This window comes from Erinaceus europaeus, chromosome 4 (assembly GCF_950295315.1).
Source record: "Erinaceus europaeus chromosome 4, mEriEur2.1, whole genome shotgun sequence".
Taxonomy (NCBI): Eukaryota; Metazoa; Chordata; class Mammalia; order Eulipotyphla; family Erinaceidae; genus Erinaceus; species Erinaceus europaeus.
Genome location: NC_080165.1, coordinates 41,001,125 through 41,020,958, shown reverse-complemented (window position 1 = coordinate 41,020,958; position 19,834 = coordinate 41,001,125). Strand labels below are relative to the sequence as shown.

Below are 19,834 nucleotides of genomic sequence, written 5' to 3'. Positions count from 1 at the left end.
TTGCTTCCAGGTTTTAGCTATTACAAATTGTGCTGCTATGACCATAGGTATACACAAATCTTTTTGGATGGGTGTGTTTGGTTCCTTAGGGTATATCCCCAGGAGAAGAATTGCAGGGTCATAGGGTAGGTCCATTTCTAGCCTTCTGAGAGTTCTCCACAGTGCTCTCCACAGTGGTTGGGCCAATTTACATTCCCACCAGCAGTGCTACAACCTCTCCAGCAGTTGTTGCTGTTATCTTTTCTGATGTATGACATGCTCACAGAAGTGAAGTGGTATATCATTGTTGTCTTTATTTGCATCTTTCAGATAATCAATGACTTGGAGCATTTTTTCATTTTGTTGGCCTTTCAGATCTTTCTTTCTTTGTTTCTTCCCTTCTTTCCTTTTTTCTTGCCTCCAGGGTTATTTCTGGGGCTTGGTGCCTACACTACGCATTCACTGCTCCTGGAGGCTATTTTTTCCCCTTTATTTTTTTATTGTTGTTGTGTTTGTGTTTATTATTATTGTTGTTGTTGTTGATGTCACTGTTGTTGTTGGAAAGGACAGAGAGAAATGGAGACAGGAGGGGAAGACAGAGAGGGGGAGAGAAAGATATACACCTGCAGACGTGCTTCACTGCCTCTGAAGCGACTCCCCTACAGGTGGGGAGTCAGGGGCTCGAACTGGGATCCCCACGCAGATCCTTGTGATTCACACCTGTGTGCTTAACCCTTTACCCTACCGACCGACACCCTTTCAGATCTCTTCTGTGGTGAATGTTCTGTCCATTTACTCTCCCCATTTTTGGAATATTCTGTCCATTTCCTCTCCCCATTTTTGGATGGGGTCATTTGTTTTCTTGTTGTTTAATTTGGGAAAAAAAAAGCTGAGTACAGAGTGTGATGCTGGAGTGGATTCTTTGGTCCTTATTAGCGCTCTTCGCCCAATTTGATAAGAGTCTCAGGGTGATAGTCTTTAAACACTTCATATAGTAAATTCGAATTTTTCTGAAATAAAAAGTATAAGAAAACATTAGTACAAGAATGCTGAACTTTCAGTACTTCCTCCATTGTACAAAGTTAAAAATAGCTTCTCTGATTTTATTTGCATAATAATCTTGTAGAGTATAATCATGAAGTCAGATTCTGGATTTTAAATTTTGTAAAATAGTTTTATAGAGAAGACTCTAGTTTCATGAAGTTATTGGGGTATGTGGTACAGTTGGTGTATCCATCCAAATTTCATTCATATGTGACAAAAAGAGAATCAGAACCTTAGGGTTAACATTAGGCATATCTCTCAAGGACTCTTGTCCCCAAAAGGCTTCCAGTCAAACTCATGACATATTACATATATTACTTAGAGAGAATTAATAATTTTTTAAATTAATGAACACAATGTTTCTTTCCTAAAATGATTTGAAATATTGAATTTTACATTATCCTAGTAACTGCTGAGTTTTCAGGATAGACCAGCTCAAAGAAAATATAAAACAGAGAAACCTACTGGCAGAATGAAATTTTGACTAGTATTTACAGGCATAAGTAATGATGCAAGAGAGAAGAACACTGACAATGGGAGAGGTGAATGGTTTCACAGTATGTTATCTTTTTTCAATGATACAGATTTATAGAATAGGAAGTACCTCTCAGTAGAGTAGATTTAGGCTTTAGAGTACTCAAAGAATATCCCAACATATAGAAACTGCTTTCCATTAGCCCAGATTTCCTTCCTTAGATGCAGTCACTTTCTATCATTCACATTATAGTATTTTGAGTATTAGAAGACATTTAAACATGAATTCGGAATAAATTACCTAGAATTCTTCATATCATATAATTTTAAAAAATCTCTCACAGACTAGAGTGTATGACTGGACCTTCCAGGACTTGATGTAGTTACCAGGAACTCAGAAACTAGAGGCAGAATCCTTGGATTCAAATCCTAGTTCAGCTATTTAATTGGCCACTCCATTTTTCTCATTTTTTTTTTCCCTCCAGGGTTATTGCTGGGCTCAGTGCCTGCACCATGAATCCACCGCTCCTGGAGGCCATTTTTTCCCTCTTTTGTTGCCCTTGTTGTTGTAGCCTCGTTGTGGTTATTATTATTGCCATTGTTGATGTTGTTCGTTGTTGGATAGGACAGAAAGAAATGGAGAGAGGAGGGGAAGACAGAGAGGGGGAGAGAAAGATAGACACCCGCAGACCTACTTCACCTGTGAAGCGACTCCCCTGCAGGTGGGGAGCCGGGGCTCGAATCAGGATCCTTACGCCAGTTCTTGCGCTTTGCGGCACATGCGCTTAACCCACTGCGCCACCACCCTACCCCCCATTTTTCTCGTTTAATGAAAAAATCTGGGGTTATTAAAAAAAAAGAGCTTTCATACTCTAGCAATATTGGTGACAAAAACAGTCAGTTCCCACTTGGGGTCACTGGTGTGTGTGTGTGTGTGTGTGTGTGTGTGTGTGTGTGTGTGTGTGTGTGTGTGTGTGAGTGACCAGTCAGCATTTGGGTCCTAATTTGTGCCTTGAACCTGAACCAATGGGTTTGGAAATAAATGAATAGAAATGATCACTGAAGGTGTTTTTGGAAGTTGGGTATTTTATTTTATTTTATTTTATTTTCCAGAGCAATATATAGTGGTGTAAGGGATTGGCCTGGACCATGGAGCCTCAGGCATTAGAGTCTGTTTGCATGACCATTATGATATATCCTCTACCTGATTCTGGAAGTTTTGTGTTATATTTTTTATCAGAAATATGTAAGAGAAACTCCTTTTTTCTCTTTTATCAAAATAGCTGATGTTAAAATTAGTTTTGTTGTATGTTATTTTGATTGACCTTGAAGTTTCCCAAAATCTATAGTGAGTATAAAGTGAGAAATTATTGTATGTGAAAAAGTACTGCCAATATAGGCTATAATGGTTAGCAAGTACATGTCTGTCTGATGAATACAACTCTGGAACTATATTTCTTTGTTTTACTTTAAATACTTTATTTACTTATTTTGTACAGAGACAGAGAAAATGAGATAGGAAAGGGTGATAGAGAGGTTGAGAGAAAGACACGTACTATACTGCTTCACTTTCCCCATGAGAGTGGGGACCAAGGACTTGAACCCAGCTCCTTGCATGTTGTGACATTTACACTGTACTGAGCATGCCACCATCTGGCCTTCTTTTGGTTTGTTTTTTAAATAATTTTTTAACATTAAGAGTTTGTAAAAAAAAATTCATTAAATGCATTACTCCAGTTTCTATTCTTATTTTTTTGGGGGGAAGGAATATATCTCAGTACAATTCCACTATTAATGAAGTATGCCTTGGTGTATGCTTCAGACATGTGGTGTTGGAGCTCAGCCTTAGATATTAGCTTATTTGCATTCCATAAAAATTTTGGTCTATACACTCAGAAAGGGATAAAGCATAGGGAAACTTCCAATGGAGGGCTTGAGACACAGAACTTGGTGGTAGGAAAACTGTATGGAATTGTACCCCTGTTATCTTATAATCTTGTTAATCATTATTAAATCACTAATAAAATATTTTAAAAATGTGTACAATACTGGGTGTACTATCTGTAGACCCCTTAGAAATTTTTGAAGACTTTGTGTAATTCATCAGTAACCTATTAGCTTTTTTAATTCACAAAAAGTTCTAATAACTCATTAACTTTTGTTCATAGATGAATCCTTTGGTAAAGTTACGCCAGTCTCATCCCATGAAGGTCTAAATCTTGATTTTGAAATTTCTGCAGTGCCTGACATTATCAACTGAAGGTAAATGTTAACTTTTATCAAGTATGAATAGTTAGTTATTAAAAGATGGAGAATAAAAATCTCTAACTTATTTAGATCTAGAACAGAACGAATAGGATGCTCATTTCTTAATATTGGGAACATTTTGAAGCCCAATTCAAAACTGAGAAAAGTAAGATACAAGAAATGAAGGGGACAGCTCAATTTCCTTTAAAGTTATGAAAAACTTCATAATAGGCATCTTCATATCAATTTTGTATGTCTGAAGTATCTAATTGTTGAAGTTACACCATAAAATTCAAGACCACTCAAATTTAATGCTGTCTCCATCAAGATCCCAACCACATTTTTTAGGAGAATAGAACAAATGCTACAAATGTTTATCTGGAACCAGAAAAGACCTAGAATTGCCAAAACAATTTTGAGAAGAAAGAAAAGAACTGGAGGTATCACACTCCAAGATCTCAAATTGTATTACAGGGCCATTGTCATCAAAACTGCTTGGTACTGGAACATGAACAGACACACTGACCAGTGGAATAGAATTGAGAGCCCAGAAGTTAAGTCCCCACACCTATGGACATGTAATCTTTGACAAAGGTGCCTAGATTATTCAATGGGGAAAGCAGAGTCTCTTCAACAAATGGTGTTGGAAAAAATGGGTTGAAATATGCAGAAGAATGAAACTGAACCACTATATTTCACCAAATACAAAAGTAAATTCCAAGTGGATCAAGGACTTGGATGTTAGACCAGAAACTATCAGATACTTAGAGGAAAATATTGGCAGAACTCTTTTCCGCATAAGTTTTAAAGACATCTTCAGTGAAACGAATCCAATTACAAAGAAGACTAAGGCAAACATAAACCTATGGGACTACATCAAATTAAAAAGCTTTTGCACAGCAAAAGAAACCACTACCCAAACCAAGAGACCCCTCACAGAATGGGAGAAGATCTTTATATGCCATATATCAGACTAGAGGCTAATAACCAAAATATATAAAGAACTTGCCAAACTCAACAATAAGAAAATGAATAACCCCATCCAAAAATGGGGAGAGGACATGGACATAATATTCACCACAGAAGAGATCGAAAAAGCCGAGAAACACATGAAAAAATGCTCCAAGTCTTTCATTGTCAGAGAAATGTAAATAAAGACAACAATGAGATACTATTTCACTCCTGTGAGAATGTCATACATCAGAAAAGGTAACAGCAGCAAATGCTGCAGAGGTTGTACAGTCAAAGGAACCCTCCTGCACTGCTGGTGGGAATGTAAATTGGTCCTACCTCTGTGGAGAACAGTCTGGAGAACTCTCAGAGAGCTAGAAATGGACCTACCCTATGACCCTGCAATTCTTCTCCTGGGGATATATCCTAAGGAACCCAACACACCCATCCAAAAAGATCTGTGTACACATATGTTCTTAGCAGCACAATTTGTAATAGCCAACACCTGGCAGCAACCAACGTGTCTGACAACAGATGAGTGGCTGAGCAAGCTGTGGTATATATACACAATAGAATACTACTCAGCTATTGAAAATGGTAATTTCACGGTTTTCAGCTAATCCTGGATTGACCTTGAAAAAATCATGTTAAGGGAAATAAGTCAGAAACAGAAGGATGAATATGGGATGATCTCACTCTCAGGCAGAAGTTGAAAAACAAGATCAGAAGAGAAAACACAAGTAGAACCTGAACTGGAATTGGCATATTGCGCCAAAGTAAAAGACTCTGGGGTGGGGTGGGGGTGGGTGGTGGTGGAGAATACAGGTCCAAGAAGGATTCAGAGGACCTAGTGGAGGCTGTATTGTTATATAGAAAACTGGGGAATGTTATGCATGTACAAACTATTGTATTTACCATCGAATGTAAAACATTAATTCCCCAATAAAGAAATAAAAAGTACAAGACCACTGTAAATGAACAAAGAAATGGATTATTGTTGGATTAAAACAGATGTAACCTAAATAGAAAGCCTTGGGAATGAGGTAAAGATTGTGTCAAATGCAACAAATGAGCATAGTGTCCCTCACACTCTAGTCTAAGCAATCATAAGACTTGACAGATGGAGAAGATACAATCTCTTTTAAAACCTTTTCTCTCTGTACCTAATTGCTTTATAGTATTAATTATCAAAGTATTTGTTTGTTTGTTTGTTTCCAGTGCTGTGAATGAACTCAGGATTTCTTGCAAGTATAACACTGATTGAAGCCTCCCTGTCCAATTTTTAATTTTATATTAAAGATAGAAAGGGGGAGAAACTCCCCTTCACCATTCACGGAGCTTCAGTGCTCTGACATGGTGCTGGGGGGACTCCATACCGGACTCCATATATAAGAGACAGATTCTCCCTCATGAAACTACATCCTGAGCCTGGTTTTTATATGTTTATTTATTTATTTAGTTAGTTAGTTCAAGTGTGGTAGATCTCTAAGAACTGGACTTACTTTCCAATTACCTCTTTTTCCTGTTCTTCAGAGGTTGTTGCTCACATGCTGCCAATTTGCTACTTGTTTCATAATCAGAAGCAAATCTTTAGAATAAACATCCTCAATTTCTGTGTTCCTTCAGCACAATTAAGGGACACTCATCTTTTGTGTCATTGTCTCTAACAAAACTTTCTCAGTTCTACTCAGTTGCTCTGGAACCAAGTCTAATTCTAAATACTCCCCCTTCATTCTTTTATGTTTGCGTTATGGCTTTTTTCCCTTTTTTCCCCCTCTAAGTCCTTAAGTCTACTTTTATTTGCTCCCAGACAACAATCTGTTATTAATATTTACCTATTTATTTATACTCACTTATTTATTTTTGCCTCCAAGGTTATTTTATTTTTTTAATTTTTATATTTGGGTATTTTCCCTTTTGTTGCCCTTTTTTTGTTGTTGCAATTATTACTGTTGTTATTGATGTCGTTGTTAGATAGGACAGAGAGAAATCGAGAGAGGAGGGGAAGACGGGGGGGGGGGGAGACAGACACCTACAGGCCTGCTTCACTGCCTCTGAAGCAACACCCCTGCATGTGGGGATCTGGGGGCTCGAACCGGGATTCTAACGCAGGGCCTTGTGCTTTGAGCCACATGAGCTTAACCCGCTGCTATGCTACTGCCCAACTCCCAACTCCGAGGTTATTGCTGGGGCTTGTTGCCAGCACTAAGAATCCACTTTTTCTAGCAGCCATATTTTTTTTTCTTTTCTTTTCTTTCAATAGGACAGAGAGAGAAATTGAGAGGGGAGAGGTAGATAGAGACGGAGAGAAAGATAGGTCCCTACTCAGAGCTGCTTCACTACTAGTGAAAGTGTTTCCACTACAGTGGGAAGTGGGGGTCCCAATATGGGTCCTTGAGCAAGTACTTCCTACTTGTACGTTGTGTGCTTAACTGGGTGTGCTACCACCTGACTCCTTGATATATTTCTTGGGGATGTGTGTAATCTAAGTGCAATGATTGGATCATAGATATTAATACATACTCAAAATTTTTGTTTCCAAAGTGACTTCACAATATCACCTACCCATCAATTTTTACACATCCTCCTCAACTTGTTACTGTTAATCATTTATTTTTTTAAATTTTATTTTAGTCATCGTAGTGGGGAAAAAAAACAAGCGGTAATATGTCACTTTTTCTCTTTGGGTATTATTTCCTCAGAAGAACTCTCCTAAACACTCTCACCTTCCTTCTTCTTTGGATTTTCATAGTGAAGTCATTCCGGTATATTTCCATAGCACGCTGTATTTATCTTTAAAACATTCCTTCTCACACTGCATAATAAATGTCTGTTAACTTTATTTTTTCCATTGAGAGTGTGAATGTGTTGAACTACTAAAATACAATTTCCTGTGGTATCTCCCAGCATTTAAGAAAAGCCTGATGATTATTCAGTCTTAGTCTTATTTTATTTCATGTTACTTTACTTTTTTTTTTTTTGAGGCAGGGAGACAGAATGGCAGAGAGAATGAAAGCCACTAAATCTACTATACCACCAAACTTACCTTCAATGAAGTGAGGGCCAGGCTAGAAGTTAGGTTGTGCACATGGTGATGCATCACACTATGCAAGAGAGCTATTTCACTGGCCCCAGTCTTATCTTTTTTTTTTTTTTAAGAGGAAAGGTTGTGGAATAAGGCCTAGTAGGTGAAATTTTGTTAAGCATTGTTAGCTAAACCTTTAAACATATTGTGAAGATATTCACTGATATTGTTAATTGTTCCTTTGTGGTCTACGAAAATAAGACAATGCTTTCTACTCTGTATATTTAGTTGTCAAATTGCAAGGTTGCTTTCTTTACTGTCACATTAATACAATGTAGTCCTTTAATTTACCATTTCACTGGAAAGAAAGAACTAGAGATATTATATTGTAACATAGTAATATCACCATAAGGAACAAACACCCAGATGACTTAAATAATAACGATAGTAATAATAATAATAGTAATTATTATTATTTGCCACCAGGGTTATTGCTGGAACTCAGTGCTTGCACTATGAATCCACTGCTCCTGACAGCCATTTTTCCTTTTTTTTTCTTTCTATTTTTATTTGACAGGACAGAGAGTAATTGAAAGGGAAAGGGAGATAGGGAGAGAGAAAGACACCTGCAGACCTGCTTCAACTGGTGAAGTGAAGTCCTTGCAGGTGGGGGAGGAGGGTGCTTTAATTATTTAAATTTTTTAAATCTGGGATTGATAAGCTAACTTATCCAGATAGTATACTTACTTGGTCACTCAAGAGACCCAGTTTTTAGCCTGGTTCACAATGCACTGGAAGTAGCTTCTCTGTTGTAGTATCTTTGCTTCTCTTCTTTTATCTCTCCACCGCTGCCTCTACCTGTGTGAAAAATCTGACCCAGAACCTCGGCAGCAATAGCGATAACGACGACGACAGAACAACACACACACACACACGTGTGTGTTTATATATAAGTGTATATGCATTGATTAGACTAAAAAAAATCCAAATGTAGATAGAAGACAAGGACAGTGCCTTTATTATTTTTTTTTGCTACCAGGGTTGTTGCTGAAGCTTGGTGCCTGCATGATAAATCCGCTGCTCTAGGTGGGCTTCCCCCACCTTTTCTTTTGTAGGTAGAGACAGAAGTAGTGAGGGGGAGAAAGAAGGTGAGGAGAATAAGACGCCTGCAGCACTGCTCCACCACTTGTGAGGCTCCCCTCTCCACCCCCTACTCTCCCTCCCTCCACCCCTACAGGGGTTTGAAGGCTTGATATTGTGTGAACTATACTGATGCACAACCCTCTGGCCCCTAGTGTCACTAAATTTATAGGCTTTCAAAGCTAATACTCAGTTCTGATGAACATGTAATCTGAGATTGACTAGGATCAGAGTTGTCAGTGTTGAGCACACAGGAGTTTGTTTTGAGAAACAAAACTAATGTGGACTCCAACAAGCATAAGTAAATATTTGAATATAAAATAGGATGAATGAAGAAGCACATCAAACAAAATTTAGCTCATACCAAATTATAATGCTTTGTGCACAAATACATATTGAAAGGATTGTTTAATTCTTCTAAGCACTACTCTCCACAAATCTATTTGTCTTTATTAATATTTAGGTACTTTTTTCTGGTTATTGTTTATAATCACATAAAATTTTATCGCAGATTTTTCTTGGGTGTATAAGGTCCCACTTAAGCTGTGTAGCCTTTCCCTTATTTGATAGTATTTTGGGTATATTCTTGGAAAACTCTATGCAGCCACTTTTCTGTAATCTTTATATGCTATGGGAATATAGTGGAAATGAGAGAAGGGAAGAGAGAGAGAAGCAAATATAAGTTGGAACCAGATCAGTGAGATAGTATCAAATGTGTCCAAAATGAATTTGGCAGATGCATTTCTCATGTTTCCCACTGAAGCACATGCATATTGTTACTTGGAATACCACTTGCATTTCTTTCATACTTCTAAGATTTTTCTTCAGCTTCAGTAACAAACTTTAACTTCAAATAGAAGCCAGGATTTTTTTAAAGTATGTGAATGTGCTTAAAATGGGTATTTGGATATTAAGATTTGATAGTAAATAATATAGTAGGTGCTATTAAGCATAGAAATGAAAGTGTGGAGGAATCTGGACAGTGGATGGCCTGTCCTTGGTCTTGTTGATCTGAGTTTGAATCATTTTTACCATTAATTAGTTGCATAACTTTTATAAATTAATCTGCCTCTATTTCCCTTTATATGTAAAATGGGCACAATATTTTTTTTCACTTTTATAGTGTTATGATAGTATAGGGCTGGGCAGTGGTATACCTGGTAGAACAAACATATTATAATGTTCATGGACCCAAATTCAAGTCCCTATTCTTTACCTGCAGGAGTAAATCTTCACAAGTGGTGAAGTAGTAATGCGGCTGTCTCTCTGTATCTCTATCTTCTTTCTGCTCTCTAAATTTCTTTATTTCTATCCAATACATAAATAATTAAAATATTAAAAAGTAAATACTTATATGCACATATGTGTTTCCAAAGGAAAAAAGTTTTATAAAGAAGTCATAAACTTCCAGATAGCTTATTTCCATTTTAGTCTTAAAACATTAGGTTTCAAGAATACACAAAAGTAAAAGTATAGGGTAGGGGTGGATAAGAGCTTAATAGTTTATGCAGAAAAGACTCTCATGCTTTAGGCTCTGAAGCCCTAGGTTCAGTCTCTCTCACGACTGGAAACCAGGGCTGGCCAGTGCTCTGATAAAAACAAACAAATAAATAATAAATAAAATAGTAATTGTAGTGTTTTACCCTAGTGTTTACCCTTCACCCAACTCAATAATTGTATCTTCAGTAGCCACAGTACAGTGATGAAAATCAGGAAAATGACATTAGTTCTTTATACCTACAGAGCTTAACCCATTCTAGTCTTTTTATTAAATCAACTTCTTTTAGTTTTTTTTTTTTTAATTTGTGATTATAGTGGGCTACAAGACTTTAGGATTACAAGTATAATTCCACAGCACATCCACCACCATAGTTCTGCATCTCCACCTTCTAAGCTCCCAAGTATAACCACCATAGTTTTCACCTCATCTTTTTTATGTGGGGGAAATATTTTATTTTTTCACTAATTGATTATTTTACTGAAGTTTCCATTTGAAGAATTGGTACACTTAAATGAAAAAACAGATTTTTAAGTTAAAACAAACAAAACAAAACAAACAGAAAAACAACTTGGGTTTTAACCTTGGCTCTGCCATTTCTTTTGTAACCCCAAGAACTTTTCTTAGTGTCTTTGATGGTTTCTTTCCTCGTGCTTAAAAGTTATTTTCCTGGAAGAGTCATTGTAAGACTTCACAGTTGTATGTTATTGCTGTTTTCTTGTTAAATTTTCATCAACATCAAAAGTAGTTGGTGATTATCTTTAGTGTAATGTATTTACATACTTATGCTTTTTTTTTTTTTTTTTTTGCCTCTGAGGTTATCACTGGGGCTCAATGCCTGATGCCTGCACCGGGAATCCACTGTATGTGAATGTGCTTAGAATGGGTATTTGGATATTAAGATTTGATAGTAAATAGTATAGTAGGTGCTGTTAAGCATAGAAATGAAAGTGTGGAGAAATCAGTACATTGGATGGCCTGTCCTTGGTCATCTGAGTTTGAATCTGAGTTTGAATCATTTTACTATTAATTAGTTGAATAATTTTTATAAATTAATCTGCCTCTATTTCCCTTTATATGTAAAATGGGCACAATATTTTCCCACTTTTTGAAGGCCTTTTTTTTTTTTTTGTAAAAAGGAAACATTGACAAAACCATAGGATAAGAGGGGTACAACTCCACACAATTCCCACCATCAGAACTCTGCATTTTATCCCCTTCCTTGACAGGTTTCCTATTCTTTATCCCTCTGGGAGTATGAACCCAGGGTCATTGTGGGATGCAGAAAGTGGAAGGTCTGGCTTCTGTAATTGCTTCCCTGCTGAACATGGGCATTAACAGATCAATCCATACTCGCAGCCTGCCTCTCTCTTTCCCAAGGGGTGGGGCTCTGAGGAAGCTGGGCTCCAGGACACATTGATGGGGTTGTCTGTCCAGGGAAGTCTGGTTGGCATCATGGTAGCATCTGGAACCTGGTGGCTGAAAAGAGAGTTAACATATAGAGTCAAACAAGCTGTTGACTAATCATGAACCTAAAGGCTGGAATAGTGCAGATGAAGAGTTGGGGGTCTTCGTTTATCTAGGTCCACTAGGTAGCTAGTAGGCCTATTTTAGTTCTAGTCCAAAGGGCCTGTGATTATACTAGTTTTTTGTTTGTTTGTTTTTGTTTTTTCACCAAGCTATTGTCTGGGAAGTTGGTGCCATGGCTGGGAAAAGGACCAGAAAGCTGGATCAGGGAAGAGAATAACTCCCAAATATGGGAAAGTTGTATAAATATATTTGACTGTAAACCCCATTGATTTGACCTGATCTGGGGCCCATATTCAGCTTAAGAGCCTATGTGACCTCTGCATCCCTGTAGATCTGAGCTCACAATCTGTGGTTATGAGTAGGAACTCTTCCAAGCTGCCCCTATTTCAGGACCCATCTTCCTCGGGTGGAGCATAGAGTATGTTGTCTTTCTACTTAGACTAAGATACACTTCTCACCTACTTCCTATTACACTTTCCTCACTCACTCCAAAGCTGATCTTATCAAAGCAAGGACTACAAAAGCTGAATAAGGGCAAGAGACTGGCATATATATTTTTAAATTTTTTATTTATAAAAAGGAAAAGAAAACCTTGATTATACCATAGGATAAGAGGAGTACCACTCCACACAATTCCCACCACCAGAACTCTGTATCCTGTCCCCTCCCCTGATAGCTTTCCTATTTAACCCTCTGGGAGTATGGACCCAAGGTCATTGTGGGATGCAGAAAGTGGAAGATCTGGCTTCTGTAATTGCTTCCCCATTGAACATGGGCATTGGCAGGTTGATCCATACTCCCAGCCTGTCTCTTTCCCTAGTGAGGAAGGGCTCTGAGGAATTGGAGCTCCAGGACACATTGATGGGGTTGTCTGGCTAGGGAAGTCTGGTTGTCATCCTGCTAACATCTGGCACCTGGTAGTTGAAAAGAGAGTTAATATACTAAGCCAAACAAATTGTTGACTAATGGACATAAGGGCTGGAATAGTGCAGACGAAGAGTTGGGGGGGTCCTCCATTTTGTAGATAGCTAGTAGGTATATTTTAGTTATATTTTAAAGGGCCTGTGGCTATACTAGGTTTTTTTGTTTTTTTTTTCTTTATCTTTTTTCCCCTGAGCCTGAAATCTGATAAGCATGTGGATCCAAGTTATTGCCTGGGGAGATGATGTCATGGCTGTAAAAAGTACCAGAAAGCTGGATCAGGGAAGAGAATAGCTCTCTAATATGGGGAAAGGGTATAAATATTGTTGACTGTGAGTCCCATTGATTTGATGTGATCTGGGGCCCATATTCAGCTTAGGCACCTATGTGATCTGTGAATCCCTGTAGATCTGAGCTCACATTCTGTGGTCATGAGTAGGAACATTCCAAGCTGCCCCAATATCAACCCATCTTCCTCAGGTTTAGCATCGAGTATGTTGTCCATCCTACCTTCAGAGGATGGAACATTCTCTACCATTGTTGATCCAAGTTGAGGGCAAGGTCCTATGGGGGCCTACAAAGGAGTCTGTTGTGTTAAAGTATGGTGAGACTAGCATAATCTCAGGACTCCCTGACTAGGGCCCCAGCTGATATGATTATCAGGCCACTCCATCAGCTGGGGCCCTAGTCAGGGAGTCCTTATATTCCTAAACAGACATGATGGGCCTAGACCTGGAATAAATCCCTCTCCCTAATATTTCTGGTCATTCTCTATCAGGACCAACAGAATGAATCCCTTTGTGGACCCTCATAGGACCTTGTCCTCAACTTGGATCAACAATGTTAGAAAATGTTCCATCCTCTGAAGGGAGGGTGGACAACATACTCTTGGCGGCCATTTTTTCCCTTTTGTTGCCCTTGTTGTTTATCATTGTTGTGATTGTTATTGTTGTAATTGCTGTCATTATTGTTAGATATTACAGAAATTGAGAGAGGATGGGAAGACAGCAAGAAAGAGAGAAAGACAGTACCTGTACTTTTGTCAACATCTGTGAGCGTCGGGTCAGTGTCTGGTAGACAAACAAAACAACTTCTGAACTTCTCTGTGTCTATTTTGTTTTAATGTACTTACTATATAACCTTCTACCTTTTCTCCTCCTACTGCCTCCCAGCTTTCTCTATTTTTTTAAATCAGATAGACCAAAAGCCATTATTCTCTTTGTACAATGCATATTTCTTCTACAAGTACCTTTTTTTTTTTCTTTTGCTTCCAGGCTTTGGCTATTACAAATTGTGCTGCTAAGAACATAGGTATACACAAATCTTGTTGGGTTTCTTAGGACATACCCCCTCATTCTTTATTGTACATTTTTTTAACATGATTTAGTCCAGAGTTGGCCAATCTTATTTAATTACTTTAAAATGGTCTAGTACATGTATTTTTTCCGAGTAGACATCTGGTTTAAGAAATTCCCAAAACTTGCCCTCAAATTATAATCTGCAGTTGATTTTAAAGACAAAAAATTTATTTAGATTTGGTTTTCTAGCTGGAAACAGAGGATTATTGATAGTTTTCCCTAGTTTTGTGTGTAGCATGTCCTCTTACCCTTAGCTTCCGGTTCTGTAGTGGAAAAAAAAAGGTGTGTGTGTGTGTGTGTGTGTGTGTGTGTGTGTGTGTGTGTGTGTGTGTGTGTGTGTGTGTGTAAGAGGGGGAGAGAGAGAGAGAGAGAGAGACCTTAAGAAATCAGAGCACTCCTGGTTCCTCCCTGGTCTCATGCTTGTAGAATATGCAGTCTACCCAGTGTGTCAGTTCCCTAGCCAATTTCCTGCTGCCTTGAAGTCTGATATCTAGTCCTGTTTCCAGGATTTCTTAAATAATTATTTAGATTCTTTCATCCTTAGAAATTCTGATATATATATTCAAACTTTACATTTCTGAGAGAAGGGTTATACTTTCTTATATTTAAGCTTTACTCAAATGTTTTTAAAGGACTATTTAACTTTGTTTTTTATATTTTAATGGAGTCCTTTATGCTTTAGCAAGTGGCATGCCATTTCCTGATTTAGTTTTGGCCTCAGTCCTACAAGCCAGGGCTGAAATAGGGGTGAAAAGTTCACTCTCCAGAAGTAAACTGTTTAGCTCTGAATCATGTGACCAGGAGCAGCCCCAGACCCTTGGCAATTCCCGGTGGATATGAGTCTTTGGGAGAATGTAACACAAGAGGGGGCTTTTTCTCAATTCAACTTTCTGTGCTTGAGTTTTTAATAAATGTGTGGCAAGACTACCATGCCAGGAACTCAGTATTTAATGCCTTCTATTGTATTTAGATAAAAACTTTAAAATTGAGAGTTGTATACTATTGGTATGTTTAGAAGATAAAGCTCAGCATTAAAAAAAACAAAAATTAAACAAAAAATATATATGAAATAAGAATATGGTAATTTCATAAATCTGTGTTTGATGTTTACCTTTATAGTCTATTTGTGTGTAAAGGTGTTTCCGTATTCCTTGTTACCTACCTTGAGATCTTTTCAATCAAGAACCCCTATACACACTTCTTAATAAATATATTCTTGCAAAATGATGTTTCATATTTTGACTTTTTTGTAACAAGTCTTCTAACTTACTTAGACATCCACTGTATGTGAAAAAGAAATTTATTTGGGATTTAAACTATTACTAAAAATTTTTTGTTTCCTCGTAGAGTATATGGAAACATCTCAAACATTGTAAACATTATAATTATATATAGTACTTTCAAATTATGTCCAAAATATTACCTATTCTGTACTATATACACCATATGTGTTTATAAACACTTTTCCAACATGTAATATTAATTTTTGCTTTTATCTGATGGCTGCTGAATTTAAGTAATCTTTATATGTTCTCTATTTTTAAAAAATTTCCTGCCATATAAATTCCATTATAAGTTAATTGTATATTTGTTCATTGGAAGTTTTGATATTTTAAAATTTATTTTAGGTTTGTATTTCAGTAGGCCTTAGTTGTTTTAGATATTGCAAATACTTATTATTTTTTCATCTTTATATTAACTTTGTCATATTATGTATATATACACACATATATGTGTGTATATATACTGTGCTTTGTCAGTCTCTTCATTTTTTAACCAAAATCAATTATATATATATATATTTTTTTTTTTTTTTACTGTAGCTTGGTGGTATAATTCAGTATCTAGCAGAATAAGTCCTTATCATTCTTCCCTTTTCAAAGTTGAATTAATACTTATAAACTTTATTTTTCCATATAAATTTTGAAAAGCTCACTAAGTTCACAAAAATTAAGTTTCTTAACATACAACTGAAAAGTTGACTTGCTTATTGTATTGAACCTACTAAGCTAACCTAACAACTCTCAAATTAGGTTCTGTGATCTACACTTATTCTGTCACCTGTTATGTAAGAATACAATTCAAGTTATCTATCTAATGGGCCGGCTTGATAGCTCACTGGGAAAGTGCTCTTGCTTTGTAGAAGACACCATCTAGGTTCAAGGCTGTCCTCTACTACACTGAGGGACACTTTGGTGCTGTGATGTCTTTCACTCAGACTCTCCCTCTGTCTCTGTCTTTGTATCTGAAAATGCCATCCTGAGGCAGTGAAACCCCAATAACTACAAAAAAAAAGTGTGTCTTGTTTCACTTCAAGTTATTATCCATAAAAATACATATATTCTTGTTAACATTAGGAGCCAGTAGAGGGTGAAGACAGATACTTTGATAAGTTAAGGTGATTATGCAGTTATTAAGGTGACAAGACCTGAGGCCTTATAGTGGCACAACTGGTTGAGTGCACTTTACCATGTGCAAGGACTCAGGGTCGTGCCCCTGGTCCCCACATGCAGGGGAGAAAGTTTTCCAAGTCGTGAAACAGTGCTGCAGGTATCTCTCTGTCTCTCTCTCTCTAACATCCCCTTCCCTCTCGATTCTGGATGTCTCTAGCCAATAAATAAATAAAGATATTTTTTTTAAAGTTGACAAGATCTTTTAATCATGGATTATTTGTAAAATGAAAAATCCTAAGAGAATAATTTAAGATAACACAATACATACTGTAAATAAAACTAGCCCTTTATGAAGTAAATGATATACTTAAGCTTACAAATCTAGACATAGAGATTATAATGTTAGTATTTTGAATTAGAGTCAGATTTTCTAACTTATAGTATATTATTTTTCCAACAGATTCTACCCACAATAGCCATATTCCTCTAATATTTTGGCATTCAGTGGCTTTAAAATTACTGTTTTCTTATTTTCCCAGAAAAATAAGGATTTTTTTCCCACTGATGCACAGAGGAGAGTAGTTGACCTGCCAAATCCCTAAGGGGGTGAGGGGACCCTCTTGAGCAACAGAATGTTTTCTTATTAATAATGTGAGAGTTAACATTTGAGTCATTTTCAGCAATTATGTCCACACATCCTTGTTGTGGTTAATAGCATTTAAAAGATATGTGTGTACATGATGTATATATGCACACATATGTATGTGTGTATAAGTATATATACACAGTGGTAGTTGCATAAATCACACTCACATGTTAGCATATTAATGAAATGTTGCAGCACTAAGCATAGCTAGTGTGCTGAAGTAGGAGTGAAATGATCTGTTCTCACTGCTTTGTCAGCCAGAGCATATGAGCGAAATGGAGTCAAGGCCTAGATTGATTGGCAAGACATTATTCATCATTGACATGCATTTTCTTCCTCTCCCCATGTGCTAATTGAAACTTCGGTTTTGTTAGTCTTAAACCCATTTAATTTTCCTCCAAGTAAGTTGATTTGGGGACAAAAATGAGAGCTCTTGCTTTTTTTTTTTTTTTTCATACAGACAGCAGGACCCATAAGGGAATAATTACAGACTAATTCTCCTGTTCTAATGACATCAATTGACTGACATTAAAAATTCAAAGCCCACATGATTTCTGAGCATTTTAAATTTTAGCATTTGAATCTAAATAATATGCTATGTTCTATGAGTTTGTCTGTATCATAGAACCATCAACTTGAACAAGTAGATTGTGTGTTTGTCCCTAGATATGTTGGTAGGTGGCAGATTTTTTGTGTGTGATTTCTGAAGATTGGCTTAATGTGTCTCCTCTTAAATCCAACATGGATGCTACCCTCCCATAGAAGAAACTATAGACATGCTGCTGAATTCCATAAGGCCAAATGATTCCAGATTTACATCTTATGCTTCAACTTTTTTTTCATTCCATTTTCTTTTTAAAAATTATTTATTTATTTACTCCCCTTTGTTGCCCTTGTTGTTGTTTTTTATTGTTGTGGTTATTATTGTTGTTGTTATTGATGCCATCATTGTTGGATAGGACAGAGAGAAATGCAGAGAGGAGGGGAAGACAAAGAGGGGGAGAGAAAGATAGACACCTGCAGACCTGCTTCACCACTTGTGAAGCTACCTTCCTGCAGGTGGGGAGCCAGGGGCTCCAGCTGGGATCCCCATGCCTGTCCCTGAGCTTGGCACTACTTGAGATTAACCCGCTGAGCTACCACATGACCCCCAACCCCCAGCTCCTCTTTTCACTAGCTTAGGATTCAGCTTTTCTCATGACTTCAATCAAAATAGCCCCAACCCCACATCTATGGACATCTAATTTTTGACAAAGGGTTCCAAATTATTAAATGGAAGAAGGAGGTTCTCTTCAAAATTGTGCTGGGAAAACAGGGTTGAAACATGCAGAAGAATGAAACTGAACCACTTTATTTCACTAGAAACAAAAGTCAACTCCAAATGGATCAAGGACCTGGATGTTAGACCAGAATCTATCAAATACTTAGAGGAAAACTTAGGTGGAACACTTTCCCACCTAAACCTCAAGGACATCTTTGATGATACAAACCCAATTGAAGTCCAGATGATACCACGATGCTTTGGGCAAAGGACCCCACCATGTGTCTTGGAGACCCACCTTCCCAGATCCCTGACCCACTAGGGAAAGAGAGAGACAAGCTGGGAGTATGGATCGACCTGCCAATGCCCATGTTAGGCAGGGAAGCAATTACAGAATCCAGATCTTCCACCTTCTCCACTCCACACTGATCCTGGGTCCATAATCCCAGAGGGATAAAGAATAGGGAAGCTATCAAGAAAAGGTATTGGATATATATTTCTAATAATGACTTGTTCTTTGAAATATTAAATCTCCTAAAAGCTTAGACCAAGGAGAATAGAAGCAACTGGTGGTGTTATTCTATAAGATACAGCTCTATATAAATAGCATAAAAGGACATAAATTATGGTGAGGACTTGTATAATACAGTGAATTCTAATAATGGGATTTTCAACGTTAACCCAATTGCCAGATAATTGCTGCCAAGTTTAGGCTATTACAAATTGTACTCTATATTCATATTTGATCCTTTCAAAGTCTATTTAACAGTTTATTATCTCCCTGTGATAGGTATCTATACACCCCTCTTACCACTAATCTTTGGATCAACAACTATATTAAAATTATTTCCCCTAATAAAGTTATAAAAATAGGACTTAACCAGCAAAAGAAAAATAAAACCCTATTGAGATTATCTTGTGTATATTTTCAAATAATTACTATCTGACCTTTTATATACTACTAGACAAGAATGCACTGGCCATATTGGTCTGATTAGTTCCTACAGGGAAAAAAAAAAAAACAGGAATTAGGAGGCCTAGATATCTTTTTAATAAATAAAAAATCTCTGAGTATGCAGACTTATAAATAAAAATCAGTCTGCATACTCAGAGATACCAAGTCCTTTAGTGAGTTAGGTCACATGGATAGTAGATGGAAGAAAGATGGAGAAAGGTGAAGATGAAAGAACAGAAATATATTGAGTAAGCATCTAGTTGCCTTGATATGTTTTTGCATGATACCTTGAAGACTCTCCCAGTGAAGAGTGACCTTCACACCCTGAAACTCTGTTTGAACTTGTTCCTTCATTATTTTCCAACTTTATATCAAATTCTGTTTGGAGTTTTCTTCCATATTTTGTAGCTCT

General features: G+C 37.1%; 1 long non-coding RNA gene across 8 annotated transcripts in view; it reads left to right on the top strand.

Moving 5' to 3' along the window:
* Positions 1-19,834, top strand: part of LOC132538052 (uncharacterized) — a 259,911-nt gene that overhangs the window by 50,586 nt on the left and 189,491 nt on the right. For all 8 annotated transcript variants that reach the window (XR_009549460.1, XR_009549459.1, XR_009549456.1 and 5 more), the window contains one exon: positions 3,666-3,759. This is a non-coding gene — a long non-coding RNA (uncharacterized LOC132538052). The remainder of the gene's footprint in view (positions 1-3,665; positions 3,760-19,834) is intronic.